This window comes from Poecilia latipinna, unplaced genomic scaffold (assembly GCF_001443285.1).
Source record: "Poecilia latipinna isolate Pla-1442-1.1 unplaced genomic scaffold, P_latipinna-1.0 Scaffold66, whole genome shotgun sequence".
Classification (NCBI taxonomy): Eukaryota; Metazoa; Chordata; class Actinopteri; order Cyprinodontiformes; family Poeciliidae; genus Poecilia; species Poecilia latipinna.
In genome coordinates this window covers 288,410-300,100 of record NW_015112682.1, presented here as the reverse complement: position 1 = coordinate 300,100, position 11,691 = coordinate 288,410, and the positions used below count along the sequence as shown (strand labels likewise).

General features: G+C 36.2%; 1 long non-coding RNA gene across 1 annotated transcript; it reads left to right on the top strand.

The window, feature by feature from the left end:
* Positions 1–7,701: 7,701 nt before the first annotated feature.
* Positions 7,702–9,006, top strand: LOC106964413 (uncharacterized). Its single transcript, XR_001428416.1, has 2 exons — positions 7,702–8,666; positions 8,934–9,006. It is a non-coding gene; the product is annotated as an uncharacterized LOC106964413 (long non-coding RNA).
* Positions 9,007–11,691: the final 2,685 nt, after the last annotated feature.

Here is an 11,691-nt window from a genome sequence, read left to right as displayed (position 1 = left end):
ATCGGACCAGGCCTGTTCTTCGAGTTTGCTTGATGTATAATTTATGATTTTCTTTCTTCTTCTTTTTCTTTTTCAAGAGCCTCTGTTCCTGCAGAGAGTGCTTCCAGGAAAAAAAAAATTAAACAATGCTAAATTTAGCTCGGTATCGTTTGGACTGCTGCCTCGTTTATACAATGCATGCTTCAGTCACAGTCTGGGTCACAAAATAAGTGTAAAATTAAATTTGGTGTTTGGGGCCTGTGTGTTGGCGCATAATAAATGTGAATATTACCATACCTTCCTTTTGCAATATCCTTAAAGCGCACTTTTGCACAGCTAAGAAGTGAAAAGCAGCTATTTTTAAGGTTATTAAAAGCCGACATGTTGATAATTAACTGCAGTGACTGGAGTTAATGAAGTAAGCTCATTTCTTTTAATAAAGCTCCTTTCAAGATAACACATTCACAAGGTGTTTTTACAGCACCATAACATAAACTACATGATAATAAAATATTTCTGGGAAGATATGCATTATTATTTATCTGAAAATGTATTTTAGCAAATTTAGTTTATACTTTTATATTCTTTGTTCTGTACTGGAATTAATTTCTAAATAAATACATAAATGATACAGGAAGATAACATGAAATGTATGCTAATAATTCCTTTTTTAAATAAGATTTTTTTTTAATGTACATTTTTATTTTTAGGTTTATTTTAGCACTTTTTTTGGCATACTTTTATACTGCTGTATACTTGTCTTTGTTTTGTTCTGATACGCAAAAACAAAACAAAAATGAGTAAAAATGAAATTTGATTCTGACAAAGAAAATCTGAAATTGAGCTTTAAAATCTGACCATGTCGATAAAAACTGGTGGAGATAAAAATAGAAACTTAAGCAACATCTGGTGTTAATATAATAATGAAAGATTGAACTCAGACTTTGCGTATAAATGCTAAAATAGATGCATTTTAATAGAAAAACTTGACATAAATGTGAAAACAGGTTGGGTTTTTTTTTTAGTTTGGATATAAATCACCAAGTAAAAATACATCAAATATAAATAAACATCTAAACTATCCTTCTTTTGATGTGCAATGATTATTCATCATTCAAATAGAGCCTCATTACGGATGCAATGCTGCCTCTGGCCACTAGAGGGAGGTGTGGATCAGTTACTGGTTTTGACCTTGCTTTTTTTTCAAGGCGGGAAAACTGAATCCATTTTTCTTTTTTTCTGTTTACATCAAAGTTGTAGATTAATAGTGGTTTTGTAATCAACCCACTACAGGTGAATGAGGGTTTTAGGGTTAATTTGCATGCTGGAAAACGTCACTACAAACAAATATCATTGTGATAATCACAACAACTGCTTGTTTATGTTGCTAAATTTGAATGCTTTATGTACTTAGTAGGAATGCAACAGTTTAGATGTTAATTTTTGCAGCTCAGGTTGAGTTTATCATGCTTTATTTATTAATTTATTTTTTTTAAAAAGAAGAAACGACAACAATGACAAATCATTCAAAGGTTGTCTCAGTGTAGAGAGAAGTGATGGCTAATGAACAAACCACACCACATCTGGTGTCAGAGGAAACCACAGTGAGCTGAACGTGACACACTCACAGACCTTTCATGTCGGCTTCACTAAGCGGGGACTTTCACTGCAACGGTGCAGCTAAGCTCTGTTCCAGATCTGAAACTTAAAGAAGTAGGGCTGCAGCTAACGACTATTCTAGTAACTGACGATTAATCGATTAATCGGATGAAAATATTTGGAACATTCTACAGATTTTTCATCTATACAACATTGGAAGTGCATTTAAAGATGCAAATAAATAATTGATTTTATTTTTTAAATAAGAAAATTAACATTTCCTAAAGTGAAGTAGCATGGCGTTCCTTTAGTTGATTTGAACTGAGTGAAGCTAAAATTATTCCACTTAAGAAGTTTTGGGTGAAACATATTTACAGAAAAAGGTGTTTTTTAATCTTAAGTGCCAATGTAGTATACATTTTATTCAATTTTTGCTTAATTACTGCTTTGAGTATGTTGTTCTTTCAGCAAAAGCCTTTTTTGAGTCCTTATACTCCAGTTAATGATTAATCGATTACTAAATTAGTTGACGATTATTTCAATAGTTGATTAATCGCGGTTAAATAAACACAAATATTGCTCAAAACAGGTTATTTACTTGTCCTTTCAGGAAGAAGTGCTATTAAAAGTTACAATTAAGACATGCTACTCACGCAGTAAGCAGTAAAAATAAATGTAACTTTACAATAATAAACTGTTTTTTGTTTTTTAGCTAAATCTCTTTTGCCAAACATTTCGGGGATGAACAGTTCTTGTGTTTGAAGTTTTCCTATAAAGTTTAGTAAAGGATGGAAATTGATTTCAATATTGACCTGGATAAATATGGGAAACTACATTAGGAAGGATGGAAGGGTGTTTGTATTTCCAGACTGTTTTCCCGTTCTCTAAATGTTGTGTCCTTTCAATCCTTCTTTTTTTGGCATTGTTCCTTTCTTACATCTGTCCTTCCTTCCTTTATGTCCTTCATTCTGTCTTTTTTCTTCCTTCCTTGTCATACCATCCTTCCTGCCGTCTGTTATGTCCATCCTTCCTTCCTGACTAGATTGTTCCATCTGTCCATCCTTCCTTTCCTTCTTTCCTTGTATTATTTCACTTTATAAATATGCAGTTGTTTATAGTTTTTTCTATATATTTTCTATTAAATGGGGTATATTTTGTTACTGTGCTGCTGCAACAAGTAAATTTCATGCTATTCATCCTTCCTTTCTTCCTTCCTTCCCTCTCTATACTATTTTTCTTTCCTTGCTTGTAACTTTTCTTATTATTACTTTGTGTCCTTTATTTCCTGTTTATCCATTCCTTTTTCATTTGTATTCTTTTATTCTTCTTTTCTTTCTCCCTTCTGTCTTTGTATTCTTTTATCCTTTCTTGCTACCTTGTGTCCTTTCCTTCCTCCCTTGTGCCCTTTATCCTTCGTATTCTTCCTTTCCTTCTCTCTTTTGTTGTATCCTACATACTACCTTCTTTTCTTATATTTTCTTTCTTTCTTCCTTTCTTTCTTCCTTTCTTTCTTTCTTTCTTTCTTTGTTTCTTTCTTTCTTTCTTTCTTTCCTTCCTTCCTTCTACTTTATGTCCTTTTTCTCTCTATCTCTATTTACTTTACTTCCTTGTTCTCTTTTTCTTCTTTCCTTGTATCTTTTTATCCGTCCTTTCTTATGCTTTACTGCTTTATCTCCTTTTTTCCATCCTTTCTTCCTGCCTCACACACGTCTTTCCTCTCCTTTTTTCTTGTTTTTCAGGTTATCTTTGTCTGATATTAAACTTAGTTTAATGAAACATTTAAATCAAACAAAAATGTTTCCTCAGTGTTTATTTTACAGAAAGTTGCTTGTAAATGTTGCAGCAGTGATTCTGTGGAAAAAAAAAAACCCTCATAAGCAATGCATTTTTTTTTATTTAATCTAGATACCAGCTGCATTTTTCTACATTTCCAACGTGAGATTATCCTGCTGCAATTAAAACATGAAACTATTATTGAGCTTCAGATGTTTTCCAGAGGGTGGTGGTGCAATATAATAATTTCTGTAAGTGAATTCTGTATTTTATGAGTCGGCTCCCTGAGAAAAAAAAAAATCCCCTTTTTATGTGTTCAGCTGCTCTATTTGTTAGTACAGGTAAATATTTTTGAAGAAAGCAAATAAAAGTGTTAGCCTGAGCAATTATTTATTCGGATGATCTCTTTGTATTTGCTAAGGTGGGGCCTCCGCTGCGCCAGGCAGGTGTGTTCACTGTCTCTGGGTTTGGAGTAAATTTATGAGGCTGTTTTGTGCCTCGCTGCCTCAGGCTTTGCTAACATGCTGCCGTGTTCGGTGGACTTTGTATTTGACGGTGGGGTTGATTGCTGCTTTGCTGTGACGTAACGCATCTAACATTTCCAGCCGTCCACGATGTGTCGCTCTTTGTGTGTGTGTGTGTGCTTTTATTCAACTTTTAGGGTTTAATGTATTTATTAGGCTTTTCACATTATATATATATATATATATATATATACAGTTGTGGTCAAAAGTGTACATACACTTGTAAAAAATCATAATGTTATGGCTGTCTTGAGTTTCCAATAAGTTCTACAACTCTTATTTTTCTGTGATAGAGTGATCGGAACACATACATGTTTGTCACAAAAAACAGTCATAAAATTTGGTTCTTTCATAAATTTATTATGGGTCTGCTGAAAATGTCACCAAATCTGCTGGGTCAAAAATATACATACAGCAACATTAGTATTTGGTTACATGTTCCGTGGCCATTTTCACGGCAACTAGGCGCTTTTGGTAGCCATCCACAAGGTCCTGGCAAGCTTCAGGTCGAATGTTTGACCACTCTTCTTGACAGCATTGGTGCAGTTCAGTTAAATGTGATGGTTTTCTTGCATGAACCTGTTTCTTTAGCACTGTCCATGTTCTCAATGGGGTTTAAGTCAGGACTTTGGGAAGGCCATTCTAAAACCTTAATTCTAGCCTGGTTTAGCCATTCCTTTTCCTCTATTGATGTGTGTTTTGGGTCATTGTCTTGTTGGAACACTCAACTGCGCTCAAGACCCAACCTTCGGGCTGATGGTTTTAAGTTTTCCTGCAGAATTTGGAGGTAATCCTCCTTCTTCATTATCCCATTTACTTTCTGCAAAGAACGAGTTCCACTGGCAGCAAAACATCCCCAGAGCATAATACTACCACCACCATGCTTGACAGTAGGCATGGTGTTCCTGGGATTAAAGGCCTCACCTTTTCTCCTCCAAACATATTGCTGGGTGTTGTGGCCAAACAGCTCAATTTTTGTTTCGTCTGACCAGAGAACTTTCCTCCAGAAGGTTTTATCTTTGTCCATGTAATCAGCAGCAAACTTCAGCCGAGTCTTAAGGTGCCTTTTCTGGAGCAAGGTCTTCTTTCTTGCACAGCAGCCTCTCAGTCCATGCCGATGTAAAACACGCTTGACTGTGGAGACTGACACCGGTGTTCCATCAGCTTCCAAACCCTTGCAGACCTGCTTCTTGGTGATTCTTGGTTGACTCTTGACCATCCTGACCAATCTCCTCTCGGCAGCATGTGATAGCTTGTGTTTTCAATGTCAACATTTATGGAACCACTTCTCAGCCAAAATTTCAAGGGTTTGTTACTCCTGGACCTTTGTTGAGGCTTTATTTTAAAAAAAAATCATAAAAGATGTCCAGGTTTTATGAATACGATTCAGTTTTTATGTGTTTTTTAACAAGATTTGATTGGGATAATACTTAATTATTCTCAAGGGGAAAGAATGTTTCAAATTTTAGTTAATTTAATAAAACGTATAGTTGAAAAATGTACAGCTTCAGTGTCAAAAATAGCAAATTTAAACTACTAGCAGACCACAAAATTCACTACATTTAAACCGCATAAATTTGTCTTTTTTCTTTAGTTCTAACTGCTTAATAAACAAATTTTTTATGAAATATGTAAATTGTTAAAGGGGATCTATTATGCACTTTCATTTGAGTCTGAGCAGCTCCTAAAAACATCCCGAGTGCTTAAGAACAAAAAAAGAAAACAAGAACAAAAAACTCCCAGCCATTTTTTATTAACATGTTAAAATTCCCAGCCCTGAATTTCACTGAAAATACTTTAGCATTTCAGTATTTCTCATATCTGCAAACTTTTGTTGAGTTGCGGGAGATGTAACCATACGATAAAGCATGTGTAGGATATATTTTTAAACCAAGTTCAGCATTAATCTGAATTGAAATCTTTTTGAAATGTATTTATTTTGGCCTTTTGCAATAAAAAACAATAAATAGTGCAATGCTTTGTTATAAAAATAACCATATAACAGACAGACAGACAGACAGACTCCAATGTCTCTCTGCCCAGTTTTATAACCATTAGATCAGACAGAGATTTAAAAAGGAGTGGCAAAATCAAAGGAGATGGATTAGTGTTGCTTGCTAAAAACTTATGGTGTCATCCAGGAAATGTTGCTGTGGAATATTGTTTCTGGTTTCCCCCAGAAAACGTGCTAAGCCCGGTGCTCAGGGCGCTTCGGCAGTAATCCAGTTTAACGCCGCAATTTTGAGTCAAAAAATGTTTAAAGTTGACAGGAAATTTGAAAATATCATTTGATAGTTATGCATTTTTGGAAGACTGGAAGATTAATATCTAAACACCAACTGTAAAGTCTTAAAAAGGCAATCATAATATAAAGCGAATAAATTAACAACACTAAGCCTGGTGGCCTGCCAGGCTTATAATATACCGAGGGAAACCCTGATATCAGTCATGATGAGACCGTCATACGACATCAGTCTTCAGTCAGAGGTGTTTTCAGATTAGTCGCCAGACTGACTGCTACCTACCTGCCTATAGCATCACCATCGACTATTTGAAGTTTCTTATATAATACAAGTTATGACAAAAATTGATTTCCTTTAGGGATAAGAATCTTTTGAGATGAGATCTTTTAAAATGCTTTGTGAAATGAAATGAAAAAGATATTTCTGTTGAGGTTACCACCTCGTCTGCTCCATCCTAAAATGACGAGCAGATGATGAGAATATAATTTCTCAGCATTTTTGAAGGAAGTTTTACTCTGAGACTTGCACGTTTCTACATCTGGTAAGGGATTTAAGGAGGTCAGCGTTGATTTGAAATCAGCCAATTCCCTGTAGTCCACAAGAGGAGGACATTGAAAACAATTGCCAACATGCCCAGGTCTGAACGTTAATGGAAGTTCACCTTGAAAGCAAGATGCTAAAAGAAGTCTCCAAAAACCAGTAAGATGACATCGTGGGAAAGAGCCTGAACAATCAGGAAGACTGTACCAGCTTAACTTTCCTGGGAAGGAACGTGAAGGAGCCACAGAGACTAAAACTGCATCATTTGGACACCAGAACAGAGGACATCTGGCATCTAATGCAGCGTTCCATGAAGAAGTCTTAATAAAGTATTCAATGTTTGTCCTCATTTTTTACATGGTTTTTATAGATTTGCTTTTCTGTGTATTTGTTCTTTGTTGTAAACCAAACCCGTCTTCAGTGTTTGTTGCCTAAAAGCTCAGTCTTAGTTCTGTCTAGTCAAAGCCCACAGTTTGAGTTAAAGTACCAGCAACATCAAGAACCTGTTGATAATTATGGCTGTAGGACAAAAATAACAACGTCCCATGATTGATCGATCGGTCCATCCATCCATCCATCCATCCATCCATCCATCCATCGATCCATCCATCCATCCATCCATCCATCATCTGGTAATTTTCCATCATCCATCCATCCATCCATCCATCCATCATCTGATAATTTTCCATCCATCCATCCATCCATCCATCCATCCATCCATCTGATAATTTTCCATCCATCCATCCATCCATCCATCCATCCATCCATCCATCCATCCATCCATCCATCATCTGGTAATTTTCCATCATCCATCCATCCATCCATCCATCCATCATCTGATAATTTTCCATCCATCCATTGAAACAAACAACCAGTAATCCAAAATGAATCCTTCCATCCATCAGGTGACTCTTCCATCTATCTGTCTGTGTGTCTGTCTGTCTGTCTATCATGTTTTAAATGGTTAATAACGTGATTTAAAATGTTTTAAATGTCTAATAACGTGATTTAAAATGTTTTAAATGGTCAATAACGTGATTTGAAATGTTTTAATAACGTATAATAAAGTGTACAGTCATATTCCAGTTAACCCCAGTTCTTACAGGAACTATGTCAACCAGTGTGGGTCAGGGCCATCTCACTAGCAGACAGAGACCCAGCCCCTCTTGTAAACAGGCGTCTGGCCTTCCACCCATTCTACCGTTTCATTTCCTTACTTTTTTATTATTATCATATCAGGACTAAATCTGTAACGGCTCGTCTGTTCCAACTTCACCCAGTTATAAAATGCTGTCGCCGGGCTGATCGTTAACGTTACAGTTTAACGGAGGTTTGTTTTCTTGCCTCCACGGTCCGCGGCTACTTCCTGGTGCCACAGAGAGAGGCAGTGCTGAGTTAAAGAGACAGAAACACTGGTAGAAATTCAGACAGAAAAAAAACCACTGAGAGAGGAGAGGGGCTGGAGACGTGATAGGAACAGTTGACCGGATTCCCAGAAATTGAAATCCCCCCCTGTCTCTCTCTGTCTCTCTCCCTCTCTCTCTTTTTTTCTTTCTGTTCTTATTTATGTAAATATTTTAAATATTTCCTCGGTGAATCGAGCGGTTGTTCTTCGTCGGCGCGGATGACGGTCTGCTGCGGCTGAAGCGGAATTGTAACGGGGGAACATATTCCTCCCTCCGACGGACGGACGGACGGAGAGAAGCCTCGCAGAGATTTATTATTATTATTATTTTCACAGCACACTCGTTGTTGGTGTGACTATTATTATTTTTTAAAACCCCATCCTCCTCGGCTGCCATTTTTTCTTCTCTTTACAACGATATTATTTTTAACGGCTCCACAAGGAAGGGTTGAGGGTGACGGAAGATGGGTTGTTTGGGCAACAGCAAGACTGAAGACCAACGCATCGACGAAAAGGCACAACGAGAAGCTAATAAAAAGATAGAAAAGCAGCTACAGAAGGAGAGACAGGCGTATAAAGCAACACACAGGCTCTTACTGCTGGGTAAGGCTCGTTTAAACGCGGTGGCTGGTGTTTAAAATGTGGACTAATCCGTTTCGTTTACCGAACACGTAGCCGTATTTCTTTGACAGCAGCAATAATATGTCATGGGGGTGGATATTGATGGAAGCTCTACAGCCTTACAATTAATAATAATAACAATTTACCCCCACGGTTGAGCATATTTACCCCCTAATATGTGGGCAGGATGTAGTCGCTTGGTGCTAAATTTGTGTTTTTATATATATATTTATATTTTTTCTGTCGAAGGTGCGGGAGAGTCCGGAAAAAGCACCATTGTGAAGCAGATGAGGATTCTACACGTCAACGGCTTCAACGCTGAGTGAGTGCTGCGCATTTAAAAACTGCACAGAAAATTACATTTATGCTCTCGTTTATGGCTACTCTGCTAATGAATAACGCCGCCGAGGCCAGCACACAGCCTGCTGCCACTGCAGCGCCTGTTGGGGCCCTGTAACCACCATGCAAACCTGCTAATATCTGCCTCTTCCCCCCACTATTTCTGCTCTGTTTTAAAAAAGGTACAGTTGTAAATGTGGGGGATTTGAGTGTATCACGAAGCCTGTCAGTGAAAAAAAAAAACAACAACAACAACAAAAAAAAAACAGTTTCCTGTTTCATGCATGGGGGAAAGAAAGGTTGTGATCGACATAGGCCTATTGATGATTTGTTTTGCTGCAAGGCCTTGCATGGCATTGATCTTGGTCTGTTTTAAACAGGCCTGCAACATGTCAGAGTCTTTTAACTGCAGAAAAATCCTCTGCATGTGTATGGAAATTAAAGACAGGCTGCAAGGTTTAACCAAGATTAAAAAATTATAATGATGGGGTAAATTATCTCAGCATTGTTTCTGATAATGATCAAATTATTTCACTTTCTAGAGGAGGTTTTTTGGCATAAATTTAACCAGTAAAATGGTTTTTGGTCTATTTTGCTGCTTAAACATTTGTAATTTCTAAGACTGAACCCTGTTTTCCCTTATTGTCTTAATTAATTTGAACTAATGTCTGTTTTAAAGAGGCTTAGAGGCTTACAACATGTCAGAAATGTTTATCTTTAAGAAAATCCTCTTTATTTGTAAATTAATTACATGTATTTAGCAAAGCAAGTCAGTATCTGTTATTGACATTCAAATCCGGTAATAATAATATAATTACTATTCTTTTTAGATCGTAATTGAATTGTAGCTTATGATAATAAGCAAAACTGTCTAAATGCTAGGAAGTATTTATTTAATAGATTTATACTGAGGAGGGACAACCTTTCTATTGAGATTTAACTGCAAAAATAATGCAATTATCACTGAGTTTTACCTGCTTATAAGTTAAGTCATAGCTTGTGCTTTAATCACACAATACTTTAAACTATGTTAGAATAAAATTTTAGGTCTGGTTTTTGTTCTTGAAGACCTTTAACCTCTTAGCATGAATCCCATTTCACCTCTTGCCCCTCTCTGTCTCGATTGATCTCAGCTCAGACCTGCAAGACGTCAGAGTATTTTAACTACAGGAATGAATGTAGCAATTAAAATGTGTTTTTTTTTCAAGAGTAGGCAGGATTTTACTATATAAACCATTTTAATGCAATACTAAGAATTATTGCAGATTTATGCCTATCTGGGTTTAATTTTGTTTGCACTTGCAGATTATAGTTAAATTAAGTGATACTGCAACAAACATTAAATGTTGTCCCTGTGTTCAATTTACTCAAGACTTTTAGTTAAAAATCTTACCTGTAATCTGTTCAACTTTACCTCATTTAGCTCGTATGTTAAGGTGAAAGAAGATGTGAACAATTGATTACTGATTGTTGTTCAGGGCTTGATCAACTCAATAACTGAGTATGATGTTTAATGGCTGTCGGTACCAAAAGTTATTGCAGCTTAATAAAATGTAACATGGCGTACTAATGTTTAGAAAGACAATGCAATCTTACAAAATGAGATTGTGGTAAGTAAGAGTTCCTCCAACAGACTGAATATTTTATAGCCAAGCAAAATGTGAAATCTTTAAATGTTCAAACTGCAGTGCTATTAATGTAATTCCCCTTACTTAGAAGTGAGTGTATCGTTAAAGCCTCTACATATCGTATCGGTTTCTTTTTCCAGCATGAGCTGACACTGGTGCACACACAGTGGTGCTAACGTAGCTTAGCGGCAGTGGTTAGCCTAAAAATAATTGCCAGATTTTCAAAATAGAAGCAGGGTATTCTGATTTGTGTGCATAAATAAGAACGTTAGCATTTTTGAAGCCCTTTAAAACAGATTGTTTTTCACAGGGACAGCTAAAAGTGTAGAGCTACAAGTACCTGCAAGTCTGCTTACAAATGTAGCTATTTTCTTATTTTACGTATTTGTAACGACACAATCTGTCCTTTAATGTTTGTTTCTGTAAATAATGCATGCTAATGTCAGCTACAGGATGGATAAAACATTAATATGCCATATGTTTACATGCTACTGCTGTAGCTAACGATTGTTTTAGTAATTCTTTTGACGATTAATCAGACAAGAAAATTGGCACATTCTGCAGATTTTTCATTTGACCACTTAAGCCTTCTTTATACAATGTTAGGAAAACATTAAGATATGAAAATAAACAAATAATATAGCAATAATATAGCTTTCCATTAGTGGATTTGAACGAGGCAGAGCTAAAATCGAAGACTTTTGGTTTACAGACAACGTTGTTTTTTCTTACCTTACGTGCAAAATATTGCCTTAATCATTACTCTGACTGTGTTATTCATTCACAAAATGTCCTTTTTTATCGTCTGCATAACGATTAATCGATTTCTGAGTTAGTTGATAATTGATTCTATTAATCACAATTAATCCGATTAATCGTTTCAGCCCTACTGCATACAAGAAATTATAGATAAATCAGCTTCTTAAAGTGGATGCCTACTCTTACTAGAGGAGTATTTTAAGAGAAACATGCCAAAAATACACTGAGGGGTCACCCCGGCTGGTTTGTTGGATTGATTTTGATGTCCAGGAGATGAAAGA